We start from the raw sequence: 19,115 nt of genomic DNA on the forward strand, positions 1-19,115 counted from the left end.
GGGAATGATTAGAGAGCAATAACTGACCTCCATAGAGAAGGAGGCAAAGGTATTAACAATGTCAATATGATTGGTGGAAAACCCATTTATGGAAATTGCCGCCCTGAAGAACAAAACATCTTTAACTGCCGCACAATAGCAATCCCAGTGCATGATGAGGTCAGGTATTTAAGTAGGCATCTGTTGTCGAGTCTGGCAGAAAACAATATTTAATAGCAGCACCAAGGTGGCAGTCTGATTCAAGAACCTTGCTGGTAGTCCCAGTGACAATGTAGAAAACGTGAGCCAGAGTAACCATGGCAACAGATTCTTCCCACTTCACAAAAGCTAGACTAAAGGGCAACACCCTTCACAAACTCGAGGGTAAGAAAGTCTCTTACTGTACTATTACACAAAATATTGTATTATTCAACAGTGGTCAAAATACGTAATGTAATATGTAACATGTAATGCAAGTGGGAGCGTTCAGAATACTGATCAATATTTAACTTTGATCTTGTCCTCTTGGACTCTAGTCGTGCTGACAATATATAAGCTGACAATATATAAACAATCTAAGCAAAGCATTTCTTATGTCTTGCCAACAACTCTTTTCAGGATATGAAATCCAATCATTTTAATACCATGCACCAATGTCTAGTTTATAGATTATAGAGTTTGCTTTTTAAAAAATGCTCGGATACCACCGCTGGAGTTTTTCCTGTTCTTTGTGTCTGCACAATGGCCACAGAATATGCTCTTGCTAAAATTAGTTTTATGGTATTATGCCTCATGCAGTGTGTTCTACTAACTTGCTCCCTAGACAACCCCAGTTCACCTTGGTTTTTCTGTCTGCAGCAAGCAAGTGTTGCATTACATGCCTGGCTACTTGGTGCTGAATTAAGAACCATGGCTACGTTTATTCACCCAAGATGCCTGAGTGACAACATATGGCAAAGGTCTGCTTCAGTGAATCCGGCGCCAGATCTGTCATCATTCCCTCCAACAGTAAACTCAGGTGGTTGAGCGCCAATAGCACTGGCGTCAAAATGTGGATTACTGAGAAACAAGGAAGAGTTCAGCATGTTCCGCTGAACCCCGAGGTATGAGGAAGTACAAAACATCTGAACACCTTCAGAAACAGTCCAGTGAAGATTGAATATTGCTCATGCATTCCAGGGACCATTGAATGTTGGCAATTGGAAAAGAAAACCAGCTGGTAAATAGAGATGAATGAATCGGACTGCTTTAGCCTTACCACACCTTATAGGAGTCCAGCCACTGGGAAAGGGGAAAGAATGGAACTACAAGATTTTGTTGAAGGCCCCATTTGTTTTCTTCCTATTCAGTGGGATATGGAAAGGAGAAGGCATCTCATTGTAAGTGCTGGGATCTAAACACTACATATCATGCTCGTTCTTCTATTTAAAAAACCAACAACATCTCAAGTGCCTTTGTGAATGGCTGCCAATAGCTAGTATGCAGCAACCAACATTTAAGAAGCACCACTGGGATATTTAAAAACTCTGCTATAAAGTTGCCTAATGTGGCTGCAATACGGTGGTACCTTGGTTGTCAAACTTAATCCGGAACACTTACTTCCGGGTTTGCAGCGTTCAGGAGTCGATTTGTTCGGGAGCCAAGCTGTTCGACAACCAAGGTACCACTGTACAAAAACTACAGACTCCTGCAGTTATGCACTGATGCTTCTGTATGGCCAGCTACGGTTCTCTTGAATTGATTATTTTTGCCCAAGATCCTGACACCACGAGTCCAAGTGTGCGAAGGAATCATGTGCCACGCTGGATAACTGTTGCAGCGAGTGGGGGAAACCCCAGACAGGACTCTCGGGCATGGGCATAGCCCTACGGGCAGATCCTGAGCTTATTCTCGGTTAGCAGAATAAGGTTCTTCCATTATGATTCAAGGTTTACTTTTAAAGCACCAAATCCTCTCTTTTTAGAGGTTCTAAAAAGGAACTCTCCGTTTGTTCCCAAGAGCTCTTTTGGAAGAGCCAATCCTCTAATTACCTATTTCAACTGTCAAGGCCTGGTGAAACCCATTTCACTTTCTGTTACCATGAAACAGTACCTCCTGCATCCACAAAATTCAGCAGCATCTTCAGCTGCTAGAATTTAGTCTTGGGGCAGAGATACAATCATGCTCTGCTGTCTGAATTTATTATTGCTTAGGCGTTTCATATGGGAAACTGCACGAATACCTCCTAGAGGTTAATGAGCTCTGCCTTTCTATTTTCAACACTCTTTCTAATTGTTCTGCAAAGAAGAAAGGGGGGTGAACCATGCAGCAGAGAACTTTATAGAATAAAGCATCTCCCAGGATAAAGAAGGCAGACATAAGCCTGTGCAGGTGTTTCAGACAGTTCTAGAAATCAATATGCAACAGCTAAGCAGCATCAAGGCCACAGAATTCGCTCCAGAGAACTGTTTCAGCAATTTGCTGATTTCTGCTCCACACACTCTCAGTTTTCACCTGCATGTGACCACAAGTTCTTTACGGAAGCAGGTCATGTGATGTAGCAGGTTATTTGCATCATACTTCAAGTTTATTGAATGGTTGCGTTGGTGGGGGGTTTGGGGGGAGGGGGTCCTAATAAAAATGTTCCTAATTGAAGCAGCAAAGGGACGCGGGTGGCGCTGTGGGTTAAACCACAGAGCCTAGGACTTGCCGATCAGAAGGTCAGCGGTTTGAATCCCCGTGACGGGGTGAGCTCTCGTTGCTCGGTCCCTGCTCCTGCCAACCTAGCAGTTCGAAAGCATGTCAAATGCAAGTAGATAAATAGGTACCGCTCCGTCGGGAAGGTAAACGGTGTTTCTGTGCACTGCTCTGGTTTGCCAGAAGTGGCTTAGTCATGCTGGCCACATGACCCGGAAGCTGTACGCCGGCTCCCTCGGCCTATAAATCGAGATGAGCGCCGCAACCCCAGAGTCGGCCATGACTGGACCTAATGGTCAGGGGTCCCTTTACCTTTACCTTTAAGGCAAGCAGCACGCAAGTTGAGAAAACAGCAAAAATATCTGAACAGCTACCACCCCCTCCCTGGTCGATACACTCAAGTTCCAAATATATCTAGAAATTTCAATAATTTCAACAAGACACTAGAACTATTTTGGTATGCCTTTGCATTCATGGTCACAATGCTTCACTGTTACAATCTGTTGTACTATTATTACATAGCAATGCGTGACTTCGCTCTCAGATCCTCTGAAAGAAATATTAGAGGGGAAAGCTGGCGGTGGAGTTGCCAAGGAGCAGTTATAATTTTTTGTTGTTGCTTAGCACTTTCTACAGCTCTTTAGAAATTATGGCTCATCTCTAACCCAGTAGTTATCCACTGTATTTTTAGAATATACAAAACTGTATCTATAAATACAACCTGCTTGATCATTCATGCAATTCTTCCTGAAATAACATAAAGAAAACACACTCATTTTCAGGTCTTGTCTACACAGAGTATTTTAAGTAGCTAAAAGGAGAGTAGTAATAGATTCTCAATGTGACCAGCTCCAGGGCATCCACAAAAATCAACTCAGTTATGTTCCATCAGGTTGCTCATTTCAAGATTTTGACAGAATCCCTCACAAGGACAAAGGAAAGGAAATGGATTTCTCTCTCTTTCAAGAAAAAAAATCATTTAAATAGGTTGGTTAGCAACACCACATTTTGTATTAGTTTACTTATAATCTATTAACAGCCCCTGAGCACCAGCTGACCAGCATTTCCTTCCCCCTCCCCTTTTAAATTTTTTATTCCTTAAATATCCTGGACACCCCACCCCCACCCTTTTGCCATCCATATGGGATCTATTATGCAGAACTGATGAGATTTCCCAAAATGCACCACACACGCTGAACTCTCTAAGCAGGTAGGAAACTAAAAATAGACATTCAAGTGCGATTTGGCTACAACTGGTGTGTTCTGCTAGCATCTGCTCTTACCCTGGTCATTCCAAGCAAGAGAGGAAAAACAGAACAGTCAATTTTTATTTTTATTTATTTTAAACCCCCTGTGTACTAGATGTGCTTTTCTTCCCAGTAAACCAGGGTTACAGAATCTCTTTTAGCCCAAGGTTTCCACATTCCCTTCTGAACAAAATCCCGTGGTGGGTGGAGCCAAAGGGGAAAGTGGGTGGACCTGGGAAGGCTGCAGGCTACCGTCGAGATGGCTTGCAGAATGAAAGGACACACAAAAGCCCTGAGGACATCACATCAGTAAGGTAGGTGCAACCAAAATCCTACATACCCACTTATGAGAACATCTATCTATCTATCTATCTATCATCTATCTATCTATCTATCTATCTATCTATCTATCAATCAATCATCTATCATCTATATCTCCCCTCTGATAATTTTTGAAGGCAATTTATTTTCTTGTCGATTGATGCAGAATGGTTACAAAGAAAAGAAACTGCCAGAGAAATTTTCAGCAAGGCACTAGCTCATACATGGCTTCAGGTAATCATAACGGCTTGATCGCCATGCTGCTCATAATAATAGCAGCTTATCAATCAGTGTGTGGGGTTCATCTGGACGCAAGGTCTTTTGAGTCCTAGAAATGACTGTCCCCCCACAGGACTCACAGGGAAAAGTTCTGTATTATAAGATTCCACTTTTCTACCACTGTTGAGTCTTGGCAACCGACTGCAAGCTCTCTTTTGAAATAGCCATAGCTATAGGTACAATGATCATCCTCGTGTGCCTTTCTTGCCCCACAGGCTCAAAAATTCCCCACCCACCCTGAGTCTCTGTGCTACCTGCCGCCTTACTTCCCTAAGCAGAAAGTTCTCTTTGGCTGTGTTGGGTTCTCTCCCCAGGAACAAGAGCATTAGCTGCATCCGTCACCCCTTCCAGTTACAAATGCATGCCTCTTTTGTTGCTGCCATTCTGCTCTTTTGGTCCACAGTCCCCTCTCATGTTGGGCCCAATCATTCCTTCTCAATGCCTCAGTCTACTAATCCACACAGCGACCTCATCTTTCATCTTGCTTTAACTCGGGCAGTCTCTAGCCCTCCTGATGTTGTTGGAATCCAAATTCCATTAGCCTGCATGGCCAACAGTCAATGATGATGGGAGTTGTAATTCAGCAACACCTGGAGGACCAGAGATTCCCCATATCGGGTTCCATGCCTCTGCTAGCCCACTGGGACCCATCCTGCCTTACCATCTTCTCCTGTGCCGATTTCACCTTCAGTTTCTCTGCCTGAGATACCTAGCAGCGAAATGTGAGCAGTCCATGCTGCTTGCATCCTGCAATGGGTTTCCTTACCAGCTTATCAGATTGTACTCATCCTTGCAGTGCGTCTAAGTTAGCACAACTGCCAGAAGGTGCTTTTATACAGCTTACACTGAGGAAGAACGGCTTGTACGTTGCAAGCGCAAGCATCTGCCCCCATTAACCTCCAATATATTCCACATTCATAAAAATAACCTGCTTGGATTTTCGAAACATAGCTTGTCCGTTTCCGATTCAAACCCTAAACAAAGTGAGCTTCCCCATTGGGCTGATAGCGTTCATACATCACTCTTCTTTGAGCAAGCATGCTTCTTCAAAACACACAAATGCTGCCTTTCAGACTTGAAGAGCGTCAATTTGAAAACACTTTGCAGCCTTTACCACACTTGAACAAAGTGATCAGCCCTTTCTTTTATTTAGTGCATGGCTGTTACGTCCTTTTGCTAGGGCTCTTAAATATTTTATAGCCTGCTGTCCTCCCTTGTTAGTCTGAAAGCCATAAAAGCTCAGGTATCATCACTTTCCAGTACTAATTGGATTCTGGAATCCAGACAGAGACAATATGGCAGACCAACTTACAAATGAATTAGCTGCCATTTATTGACGGGCAAACACACTGCACTCCAGCGCGTGTTTCCTTGATTTTTAAATGAAAAGCAAGCTTTGGGGGGGGGACAGTGCTGAGGAGTAGAGACATGGGAGTAGCCAGGATTTTTTGGGGGGGGGGCTTGTGGGGGCAGAACCTCAGTTTGCTTTTTTAATTGAATTTTATTGAGGGGGGGGGAGCTGCCCCTCCCTGCCTCCCCTGGCTATGCCTATGAGCAGAGAGGCAACTAGAGCATTGGGGAGTGAGGGACAACAACTTGGGAGTGATCTGGATGGGTAAAACAGCAGGCAGGCAAAGGGGGTGAGGCAAGCACTACCTCCCCTAGCCAATTCTTTGCTCAAAATGACTCTCACTAATAAGCTGTTTTTCATTTAAAAGAAAACAGAAACCAGAGCAGCTACTGGATCTTTTGTTTCACAAATTTTCATGGGCATATTATTTGCCCCTCATAGCAAGAGAAAACTTTCAGATTTTGCTAGGTGTACGAAATAAATAAATAATGCAGAAGAGGGCATGCATACCCCTTGCAGTTGCATTCAAAGCTAGAAGGCTGCAGACAGTTTACACATCCAAGAGTGACGTGTGAAGTCAGTATTTTGGAGCTTGCTTCTGCCACAGGCTGCATTGAGCCAACCATATTTCAGCACAATAAGCCAAGATGTGCATAAGCCATTGTGCCTTCAGACCCCACCTCTCCTCAGTGTGCTGGGCAACCCAGGAAGTTTTCATTAACCATAGTTTCCCATTGCGCCTGAGTGAGTAAGCATGCATAGCATGGGTGGCCAAGCCACAGAAAGTCGCCTCCCAGTCCCCACAGCTTTATCTTTCCATTTGGCTGGGAGATAAATCTCTAAAGGGCAGACAAGAGGGCTTTATCTGCCCATCGCAGTGGGATCTTTTATCTCCATCTCAGCGCAAAGCACAAAGATTAGAGATGAAACATTCCAACTGCTCTTGCGGAGCAAAAGGCAGCATTTGCCCCCAGCTCAACGATGGAGCAGGGATGAGTGGAAACTCTGCATTTTACTTTGACAGGTCCGGTAGTGAAGAGTAATTCTATCCCTAAAAGTTAAAGGAACCCCTGGCCGTTAGGTCCAGTCGCAGATGACTCTGGGGTTGCGGCACTCATCTTGCTTTACTGGCCGAGGGAGCTGGAGTACAGCTTCCGAGTCAAGTGGCCAGCATGACTAAGCCGCTTCTGGCGAACCACAGCAGCACACGGAAATGTTGTTTACCCTCCCGCCGGAGCAGTACCTACTTATCTTCTTGCACTTTGACATGCTTTCGAACTGCTAGGTTGGCTCCTAGCAGGGAAAGAGCAACGGGAGCTCACCCCATCGTGGGGATTCGAACTGCTGGGGTGGGGGCTGGAAATGATGGTTTTGTGGGCGCAAGGTGTATGTGAAAGAGGGGGAGAATGATGTGTGACTGCAGTGTCCATAGATTGCCTATATCACTGCTAAGTGGTCCTTCGAGATGTGGATGACTGTCAATACTGTCCTTAGGATGAAATAGATTAGCTACTACTGGTGTATAGGACTGCAACCTTAGTAGCATACTGAAGGCAGTCCTGCATTTGGAAGTTTTTAATGTTTAACGTTTTACTATGTTTTTTTATGTGTTTGAAGCCGCTTGGAGGGGTTGGGGCAACCCAGTCAGATGGGCGGGGTTTAAATATGATGATGATGATGATGATGATGATGATGATGATGGAAGGCGTAGGGAACTTGTTGCTCTCCAGATGTTCCTGGACTCCAACTCCATTCAACCCTGACTCAATGCAAGCTAAGGTTGATTGGAAATGGGAGTTCAACAATTTCAAGGAGCTGTCCATGAGCCAGGTCATTCACCAGGCAGGCATACACACAGAAGACCCAGGATGCAATTAGCTTTTTATTAGCAGGAAAAAAAACCCAAGACTGCAGTGTCCTTGGTTCGTCTAAACTCAAAAAAGGCATTGCTGAAACTAAGCTCTGGGCATTCCCTTTCCTTCTAGCCTCTCACTCTGGATCCCTCCCAAGCAGACTGTGTCGAGCAGGTGGGCTCCTCCTCTGGTCCTGTCTGACGCATTGCTCAGCAACGTGCAGGACCCTCCTGGAGCTGGGGGTCAGAGGGGGAGGAGAGACAGCAGGAGTGGGACTGTCCGCATATACGGAGTGACTCTCAGCTTCTAATCATGTCCTAGAGGACCCTCCTTCTCCTGATTCCCTCTTGATCACAGGTCTCCTACTTCTATCAGCTCCCAGCTCATCCCTTCTGCCAACTGCTGCTCGATGTCCCACCACCAGGCTCCGGACTCTAGGGTGTCATTTCAGAGTCCTCCTTGGGGGGCTCTTGGGCTGGCAGCTCCATAACTCCTCCTCATTCAGCCTGTCCCTGACAAACAACATCTGGAGAGCCACAGGTTAGTTGTTGCTGCTCCAGGGGTTTCCCCAAAAGGCTTCACGGAGAAGGTAGAGTTTCTAGAATGCATTCCTCTAGGATATAATTGTAGCGCATGAATGATGCAGCCAAACTTAAGAGCCCTTGCCGAGTACATGCTTAGTTCTTCTAGTGCATTCTTTTTTGCTTCTCTTGAATGTCAGCCACACAGGTAAGCCGAAAGCTTTTTACCAGCTCCCAAAGTTTTTGTCTGGCTCAGCCCTCCCCACCGTGGCACACAGAATAATGGAGCTGGCTACTCAGAGGAGCTTTGCTGTTCTCGGCTGGGGAACTAATTACAGGGCCGCATTATCTCATTTTTTTCTACTTGCCAATACACTCAACGTGTAATACAGTCCCTTTTGAAAAGGGAACAGCATGTGGTTAATGCTATAAATTCTGGCAGTCGTAAGCATGGAGCACTCTTGGCATCAATTTGCAAATACATTTATCTGTCTTTTATGAGGATATTATCTCTTGATCAGTTTTAGTTCTCCTTCCCATGCCTAATAAGGAGAAAAGAAAGCTGTCAGTAACACAGCACAGAGATTCCACAGATTTATGCTTGTCTAACAAGCCACAACATTACTCATCCCTACAGCAGACCGAATAGGTATTCATTATAGTGCAATTTACTGACACAAAACTGTGCTAACAAGGAGTTAAGCTGAACTACTCCTCAAGAGAAACACTGCAAAGGGAATTCAGGGGAAAGCGGCTTCTGATTTGAGAAAGAAAGAATATTGTAGATTACCACTGGCAATTTACTCTTGCAAATTTATTTATCTTTTGGTGGCTGTGGAGATAATCTCCTTAATATTCACCAGACAAGCATTATTCAGGGATCTTTGATCTGGTTTGATTGGCTCCTAACCACTGGGTTTGGAAATGGAGGTAATTACTTGTTCACAGTTCTGCTGCAGAGTCTTCATAATTTTTATTCTCTTCTGAACCATTAAAGTGTAAGAAAGCATGACTGGCACCTCAGTGACTCCATGGCCAGAAACCATCTGCAACACTGGAGTACTCAGCAACGAAGTACAGATTTGTAATGAAAAACCTATCTGGAATATCCCAGGCAAAAACAGAAGACCAGTGCAGTCAAAGTTACCCAGCTATGACCTTCTCTTTCAGTACAGCTCACTCACTGTGTCCTTGGGAGGATAATGTAGCAGCTGACTACTGCCTGAAGGAAGCATGCATATAAACTGAATCAACACAACTTGACAGAAGGGAGGCAGAAGAGGTTCTACCACTGCAGTTTGGGCTCTGCTACTTTAGTTTCAGCTACTGGAGTTCATATTGCAGCTCCTATCAACTTCACATGGGGTTGGACTACAACTTCCATCATCCCCCTCACCACTGGCCACACTGCCTGTGGCGGATGGGAAGCAGCATTAGAAATTCGCCAGGGGCTAGGCGCATTTTGCACCTGGCTATTGATCACTCGTAGACGAGTGAAGATGCCAAGCCTGAGGCCTCCACCATCTGGAGATGCATGTCTGGGGATCCTTGGATCTTGACTGTTTTCACACACTAGCAATGCATCCTGTGGAATTCTCTCTGTGATATTTTATCCGCACAATCAGACTGAATTTCAGGAACCAAAAAGCCATATTGAAATATACAACTGTCTGGCCCCAAAATGGCAAACTAGGCATTCCATTTTGGCGACTGTAACCCTGGTTTAAGGAGCCATTTGGTGTCTAGCTTATATATCTGAGTTTCTAGCACTGATGGGAGACGGAGTCCACAGTTTCCATACCCCATAACCTAGCACAGAGAGAATCATACCTGTCAACCTTCCCTCTTTTTTGCGGGAAATTCCCTTATTCCAGCGCCATTTCCCGCTGCTTCCTGCTGCTATCCCGGATTGTTAGATATCCCGTAGACTGTCCCTGGGACAGGTGAGGCTGCTGATCCCTTATTTTCAAATCTGAAAGTTGACGGCTATGGAGAGAATTTGTAATGAAGTTTCTTTAAAGGCCTTAATCTCAACCCTTTCTGTGAGCTGGAAGTGCAAAGACCTGTCCAGTCATTCTTAAGGGATTAACAAGTTGCTGGAGGGGGGAGCTGAGTGGGATTCACTGATCCTACACCCCATCCATTTAATGAGGCAGCATGAGTGCAAAGCGCAGCCTGATTTATGTATACAGGCCCTCCCCAAGATGTGGAACCCAGATCGATTTGAGTTCCACATCATTTGGTGGGGGGCACATAGCAGATACAGCAAGTTCCTCTCTACATATGTTGCCCATGCCATCCACACGCTAGCAGTTACTGGGCATGGTCCCATTTCCCCCTCTTGCAGAATGAGCTCATTACTCAACTTAAAGACCCAAATTAGCAGGAAAACTATAAACTGAAACCTGGTTCGCATGTAACACTAAGTCAAACAACAGCTGGCACACAAAAGGATGAGTGTGTGGGTTCCTAGAAGCTGTAGCCAAGGTTTGATCTTGGTTCACAGCTCATGGTTTGTCTGAATGAGACAAACCATGAGCCCAAGTTCAGACAACATGCTAAACCAAACCATGGATTAGCTTCAGGTAGCACGGCATCAGACCCAGAAGAAAAGCACAGGGGTTGCCATCGCCTTTCTAGGAGCCCACATGCTCATGCTAAGCCATGGTTTGTCTTAACAGTGCATCTGAACTGTGCCAGAGAATGGCTAAGAAAATGGACTTGTAAGTTCTCCTGTATACAACCTACTCAGAAGTATATCTGCAGCCATGCAGTAGGAATTGGGTCGGAGGCCTCCAGTTGAAACTAGCTGCCCACCAGGACTTATATACAAAGCAACTCGTTGATTTGGCAGCATGCCTAATTTTTCAACCATCTGGTCAAGAAGCAGCATAATAATATAATAAAAATTCATTTGCTCTAAACAAACAGTACTCCAGTTTATTAGAATATTTATATGTTTGTTACCCAGGCAATTTTTTTTTAAAAAACTGAACCATACCTACTTGCCCCTGCTATCAACAGTTGCGATGAAAACAGTGCAGCTATTAAGACATCAATCCTGAAGATGACTTACAGAGACTAAAGAAAGTTCATGCACCCTGTATTATGGTTAGGGTTGCTCAATCACATTGTGTTCCAGCAAGAATATTTCCATAGTGAAAACAGCTCCACTTAAATAGTGTTTTAAACTCTGTTTGCAACATTTTCCCCCAGATATGTTTGTTTATGCAAGTCAAAATGTCAAATAGCATGTTCTAATCTAGGCATAGGCAAACTACGGCCCTCCAGATGTTTGGGACTACAATTCCTATCATCCCTAGCTAACAGGACCAGTGGTCAGGGATGATGGGAATTGTAGTCCCAAACATCTGGAGGGCCGGAGTTTGTCTATGTCTGTTCTAATCCCATTAAACCTGGATAGTATTCCCAGCATTCTGTCTTAAGACAAACAGAAGACTTTGGTGCCCCCCCCCCGCCCATCTTTACCAGGTTTTTTTGTCCTCCTCACATTATTGATTGCTTAATATCCATATTGAAGATGTGCCTTCCACAGCTCAAAAGCCTTCTCGCTACTCTGAGACTCGTAGTAGGGCCTAATAAAGGCATTGCCCTACTGTTGATTTTGAACTATTCCCCAATGGACTGACATAGCTGCCTACGATTTGGGCGTATTTAAAGGTTGGAAGTCTATGGTAAGATGTTCCGAATCTACACATTGACTCAGAACACTACTGCTTCCATACTGGTACAATGCACACGTCAGCAATTTGATTGTCTCAGGGACGCACTCTGAGGAAGAAGTGGGGAGGAGGTTCCCCCATCCCTTGTAAAATGGCCACTTGCAAGTCATTCATTCTCAGAGAAGAAGAATTGCCTCCTCTGCCCCATATACTTTCCAATTAATTTTCAGACATAAGACATAATCTTCATGGCTGTTTATTCACAATAGTATCATCTACTGAAATGTCACTTCCTCTTCCTTGCCCAGAATTGAAGAGAAACACTGAGGAAGTACCTTCTCGCCCGGTCTACCTTCCTTTGCTGCTGTGTGACTCTCTCTTCCACCTCGTCTATCAGAATGAAGCACGCAGGCAAGATCAACTTTCATGATTTTTTATCTCCTTTCCTTGCAAGCTCATTTCTTTCGGGCAACAGCAGGGAGGGAAAGGAGGAGACAGAGGTGAACGCAAGCGAACTTTTTTAAAAGGCAAAACTATTTAGCCAACCTTGCCTACTGCCAAGTAGATTGCTGGAAAATACTCTAACCAAATTCTTGGCAGGCCACATTAGCAGTGCAGTCCTATACAAACCTACGAAGGCTTCAGTCCCATGAGTTCAATGGGGCTTAGTCCCACATAAGTGGCATAGGACTGCAGGCTAAATAGTCTTAATCACTTATACGGAGACATCCTTCCATGCTAATCTGAGCAGCAAGATAATGGGGACTACTTTCTCTGTGGCGTCTATCTAGAAATAATGAGCGACATCATTAAAGTAGTGCCAGTGTTTCAACACAAAGCTAGGAAACCAGACTCCTCACCCAAAACATTACCAGGACCATGTGCAGATTTTACAGGCATTCTGATTGTGCATTGGGACATCCCAGTGCAGACATACTGATAATTCGCTGAGCAGGCTGCCACCACCCATAATGGGGAGCCAAGGTTTCAGTCAGATCACTCCTGCTCTGCTCTTCCCCAGCAACAGGGAAACATACCAGAAAGGGGAGTAGCTTAGAATTACAGCCAAACCTGGAATCATGGTTTGTTTTGTCCTAACAAACCAGAATCGCTAGGCTGCCTTAAATCATGATTTGTTATTGGTTTATTGATCTGCGCTTTGCTAGGATAAAATGAACTATGATCCCGGGGGGTTGCTAAGCTAGCCCTTTCCTGATTTGTTTATCCCAGGGGTAGGGAACCTGAGGACTTCCTGCTGCTGGGCAACAACTCTGCTCGCTGACCACTGACCATGCTGGCTGGGGTTGATGGGAACTGGAGTTCAAGAGCATCTGCAGTGCTACAAGTTCCATGCACCTGGTTTATCCAGGAGAGAATCAAATCAGTAGCATGAGGATTGTGCACGTTATGATTCATTAAGCTTGCCTGCCATGGCGCGGCCAGGCAAGGAATGTCCAGAGTGAGGAAGTAACTGTTGACTGTTAAAAGTACACTTACAACTTAGAAAAAGCCATGTCCATCAACCCAACGTCTTTCAGCTACTCCTATCCAATGAGGCAGTTGCAGCAACAGAGACCTGAGCTGCACACAAGCAGGTGAAAACCATGCCTGTGTGCAACCTATTTCTGCTGTTCCCTCTTCAATCCTCAACTGGTCCTAGGAGACATTGGAGCAGGAGAGTTGGGAGCAGAAGGAAGCCTTTGACTCTACACCAGCCTGACCTATCACCTCTTCTTCAGGCTACAATCTTGCAGCTTCTCCTGCCTCGGACTCTCATCTCCAGACTGTTCCAGGTTCCCCCCAGGTCACCGATCCCTTCCTTCCAAGTCAGACTCCAACTCAGGGGCAAAAACAGGCTTCCATTCATCACAAGGAGGCCAAAATAAGCATTCAGAATTTTCAGCCATATTATTACACCTGTCATCATAGGATGCCTTTGTTCAGCAGTTTGGAAATCCATAATGCCACGAACAAGTAAATAAACTAAACCTCACCTTCCTGTGTGATAGGAACTTAAAAAGTTGCAAGTAGTCTCCTCTTCAATCATCCCCACCCCAAAAGTGCCCTTCTCATCTGCTATTGACTGTGGCTCATCCAACACTGAGCACTGAAAGCCAGGTAACAAGTATGCAAATCTCTTCTCTTTCACCCCTCCACTGCAGTTGACAGGCTAGGAAAGAGAAGAACAAGGGCAATGAATTAAAAGTATTGTTTTGCAAGCTTATAAATGCTGTTCAGGACAGGACATGTTTTTATCCCCAAAATCTGATACACCCTATTGGCAAGCACACACCCCGCCGCAGATTTAGTGCTGCAAAATCCCTATCCATCTTTGTGCGCTTTGGAAATTTTTTGGCAAATCCCTATGACTTGCCCAGCTCCACCAAATGCTTTCTTTCAGCCAGTTGACAGTTTTCATAGCACTGCTGCCAACATTCGGGGTGAGTAAACAGGAGTGTTCCTTTTGTTTTTAATCTTGCAGTCAAAGCAGGAAGATGGGAAAAGGGGGGGGAAACGTAATTTAGAGGAAGCATTGTACAAGAGACAGGGCTAAGGCATGAAGCAAGAAATTGTGGGTAGTGCGGAGGGGGGGGGGAGAATTAATGCGATTTAAGAAAGCACACTCCTCCCCTGAAATCTGTATTAGCTGTAATTATACCCTCTTGAGATTTTTTTTTTATCCTCTTTGAGTAAGAGTCATTGCTTGCAACACTCATTTTTTCTATGTACCAGCAGGATAACATGTTAAAGATCTGTGGTCCTGTATTCTGCTGTTAACAATTTTCACTTGATGGGTGGGCAACAGGTTTGTTATTACATAAGGCTATGTATGCACCATAACATATAACGCATGTTCTCCCTTAAAAAAATAATAATCCTAGAAACTGTAGTGTGTTAAGAGTGCTAGGAATTATGCCTCTGCTAGGTGTACACTACAGTTCCCAAGATCCTTGGGGTCTGCATGCTTTAAATGTATGTAGGTAGCCTAAAACTCAATACAGTGGTACCTCGGGTTACATACGCTTCAGTTTACAGACTCCGCTAACTCAGAAATATTACCTCAGGTTACGAAATTTGCTTCAGGATGAGAACAGAAACCGTGCAGCAGCAGTGGGGCGGCAGCAGGAGGCCCCATTAGCTAAAGTGGTGCTTCAGGTTAAGTACAGTTTCAGGTTAAGAACGGACCTCCAGAACGAATTAAGTTCTTAACCCGAGGTACCACTGTAAATTAAAAGATACTGTGCACATTTTCAGCTCTGCAGTTGTCTTCTTATAGGAAGTCTGTGAATTCAGTAGGTATTTTTCCAAATCTGTGACTGCAATAATTCAAAGTTCAGTTTCTAACAGTAAATTTGGATCTTCATCCAAATCTATATCTGAGAAGTGGGACACTGTTTCTATCATGAAGTTTTATACTGGAAATGTTTAGGTGAGGAGGAGTTGCAAGACAATGCCATCCTAAGAACCACTTTATTCTGGTCCCTTCTACATTCTAAAATGAAAGGAAGAGGAAAATGGTTATTGCTCGTTCACTGCTCTGTGATCTTACTGTAGAGAGGTCCAGGAATATCCCCAAAAAGAAAATTTCAGTTGGGTACTTTTTATTTTGTCTTTCGTTTCCAACTTCTGGAAGCAATAAAGCCAAAGCACTGCAAACCACAAACTCTTAACTGAAATGGGATTTTAAACTACACTGCAAGAGCACTGGCACAACCAGCTACAGGCATGTAAAATACTTCTGTTCTCCTCCACCGCCAACTACAATTCTAGCCTTCGTTTATAGTCAGGAGTCTCAGGACAGAATGTTAAAATAGGCTCTGCCAGATTCTACACAGCACACAGGCATCACACATACTTTCCTAACAGAAAATAGATGGGTCTTTGGCATAAAAACCAGCTCCTTATCTTCAGACTTTTGAAACTCGGGAAAAACTGTGGAGTACCTGTGAGTCACCCAGGGTGAAAAATGTTTTTTTTAATTAACCTTCTCAGCTTGTGCCTCACCTCAGTCTGTTTCCAGTAAGGATTGTGTTCCTGAACAGAGGTGATAGGTCCAGTACCAGCAACACAAAATGGATTATTTGGGAAGGACAATGGGAAAGATCTCCTTTCACCTGAGTAACATGGCTTTTGTATTATCACACACCTTTATTTATTTATTTTTTAAAAAGGCAAAGAAGCAAAGGTCCATATGAAAAAACTCAGAAATCAGAGTTGGGCTTCATATACCGTTGTATGAAAGATGCAGGATTTTGTAAACAGCCAGTCAACAGCTATAAGTGATGTTGCACAGGTGAAAGGATGCAACTCCATCTCTACCTAGTAAACAAGTCTAATTGGTATTAAAAATGGAAGGAAACATGGGAAAAGTAGGCTCACAACACAAAAACATGCCGCAGAAAAGCCTAGTGAAGGGAAGAGAGATGTGTCAGACTTCCTTCCCTGTGTTCACAGAGACAGAAACAGACTTGTCTTTATTGACTCACCAAAGTGAAGTCTATGGCTTATAGAAATACAAACCAGAAGGTCACAGCTCTTCATGTCCAGTATCAATATCACAGAGACATACTGTACATATTATCTGCCCTAGGAAAGCAGTGAAGGATATCAAAGTAAACCATTCCATGTTATGAGGAAACACCAAAGATGTAATCCAAAGGGCCCATAATTCCATCTCTAGACACTATTTTCCCAGTGCAAACCAGTGAATTTTAGTAAGTTTTTTGTATTATCAATAATGTACAGATGCTATGAATACATTCACATGGTTTGTATGAATGTATGAACTGATTAGGCACAGAAACTCACTGAATCCAAGTCCTAAGTAATCTCAAGTGTATATTCAGAGTAAAAAAAAAGGTGTGTATTCATTGTCACTTACACCCAACTATTTCATTTTTAATTTGCAGACCTCCTTCCTATCTTACCGTACCGTACTGCACCGTACCGTACCTAAGCTTACAGTATAGGGTTCCAGAAAACAATGAAGCTAACATGTTACTTCACATCTATAGACCTGTTTTTACCTCCAATGAAGGAGCTGCCTCACATCTTCACTGGTCTCACTAGAAACTCAGTTGAGGATTACTTCTGTTTAATTGTGGATTAACTGCGTTCACCAAATATCCACTGATGCTTCTTCTGACCATGCACACACGTACACACACACACATTAACAGAGACAAAGCTGGTCTCTTTTCTGGAAGGGAAGGTGACAACATTAATCCCCTTTACTTGCCACACCTACAAAAGTTGCCAGACAAGTTCTCCAGTGCTAGTTTCACAGAAACTATATGTTAGTCGAATATGGGAGCCAGTTGTTTTGATATTCCAGTTAGGAGAGGAGAAGGAAGAAAAGGTGGCTTCCTCTTCCTCTTCTTATGCTCCCTTAGAATGGCTAGTGAAGACTCCATGTACCTGGGGTCAAGAACTTAACTCGTTCTGGAGGTCCGTTTTTAACCTGAAACTGTTCTTAACCTGAGACACCACTTTAGCTAATGGGGCCTCCCCACTGCCGCTGTACCGCCGCCGCACGGTTTCTGTTCTCATCCTGAAGCAAAGTTCTTAACCCGAGGTACTATTTCTGGGTTAGCAGAGTCTGTAACCTGAAGCGTCTGTAACCCGAGGTACCACTGTATCACCAACCACAAGGAAAATAGTTCATCCTCAAATGGGGACCCAGCACACACATTTCCTCGAGATGATGATGCAATAAAACCACGAAGAACCCTACTGTCTTACGAATCTCATTTATCTTAATGGAAGAGAAATATTTTCAGGTTAACACGCAAATTTTCCAGCCTGTGCTCTTAATCTGAATAGATTCATCTTCCATTATTCTAATAGCAAATGCAGCTGGCAAGCACCGCTGCCAGGCTTGGACAGGTAACTCACAACTTGCGCACATTTAACTTTTGCGTGTTCAGCTTTATGCACTTGGCAAAAAGAAAAATTAAAAAGGAGGCAAAAAGAAGACGGGTGTCCGGGGGTGAAATACTTTGGCAATCCCACCCACTACTTTGTGCTTTGACTGTGCGTGATTTATGCTCTATCCCTGGAGTATAGCCCTAGCTAAGTTGAAAATTGCCTGTACATAAAACAAGGGAACACTGAGGAAGAAGAGGGAAGTATCAACATGCTTGGTGGAACCTCAAGGTTTGCAGAAGTACTTCTTTGGGGGGGGGGAGGTAATTCCCCCTGCAAACAGCCCAAAGAGGATTGCGCGTGCCCGGTCCAAGGCTTACGCTCTAACCACTGCACCACATCAACCATGGGACAGCTCCAGTGGTTAAAGAACCTAGCCAAGTTAAGATGCCAGGGAAAAAGAGGGAAGTGCTCTCAGAGTTGGAGAAACGAAGGAACAACCTCCTTCCCCATACTTTTAACTCTATAACATACTGTACTATAAACCTATAGTTAAATTGCTGTAATGAACTTGTTTCTTTTTCAACGCAAGGGAATTTTAAAAGGAGGAACTATGACTGCGGTCCATTAGTGTGTAAAGAAAAGCTTTGTTCTTGCATCTCGGTGCTTTCAAAGAGCAGTCAAGTATCAGCATTAGCCATGCACTTATAAATTATACCTGCCGCTCACTACTTTATTTCTAGAAGTCAATTAGGAAAACACTTAAGAATTGTGTCTGGGTTTCCCTCTCCATACACACACATTTATTTATTTTTTGAAGAAGAAAGGAACTGATGCAATCAAGGAGTGCGCATTTTGTTTTGGGGCAAGGCAGAAGATAAGCTATTTTAAACCAAGGAGAAATATTATGACATACAAATAAGCTTCCTGGAATTGGGAAAAGATTTCACAAACCAGACTGAGACTTAGGTGGACTTTGCTCTCCATTTCTACATGTAGTTATTATAAGCAGTTTGACCAATGAATTACTTAATAGGTTACCTGAAACCCATTAAAAAATTGCACAAACAAGACATTAACCTACATGGCAAGGCTTTGGAGTCTCGTTCGATATTGTCACTCTGTATGTCCTACGTTGGACTGATAATCTGATAATCTCCAGCTCCTCATAATGCCAAATGTTATTCCTCTTGTAAAGTATTCCTCATCCATAACCCAAAGCACATTTTAAGATTAACAATTTCTTCAGTAGCCATCTGAATTGATCAGCTGCTGAAATCCTCCTTTCTCCTCAGCTAAATTCATACTAACATTGTACTTCATTTCAACAGATCCTTAAT

At 43.8% G+C, this 19,115-nt stretch overlaps 1 protein-coding gene across 5 annotated transcripts in view; it reads right to left on the minus strand.

The window, feature by feature from the left end:
• The window catches only part of OSBPL3 (oxysterol binding protein like 3), a 95,842-nt gene that overhangs the window by 62,984 nt on the left and 13,743 nt on the right, over positions 1 to 19,115 (minus strand). Inside the window, exon 1 of one of the 5 annotated variants that reach the window (XM_079947990.1) lies at positions 16,938 to 17,020. The exons of the other annotated variants lie outside the window; for them this stretch is intronic. The gene's annotated coding sequence lies outside the window, so the exon portion shown is untranslated. Of the gene's footprint in view, positions 1 to 16,937; positions 17,021 to 19,115 lie in introns of those variants that run through there. 5 annotated transcript variants of the gene reach the window in all.

This window comes from Podarcis cretensis (genome assembly GCF_951804945.1).
Source record: "Podarcis cretensis genome assembly, chromosome: 12".
Taxonomy (NCBI): domain Eukaryota; kingdom Metazoa; phylum Chordata; class Lepidosauria; order Squamata; family Lacertidae; genus Podarcis; species Podarcis cretensis.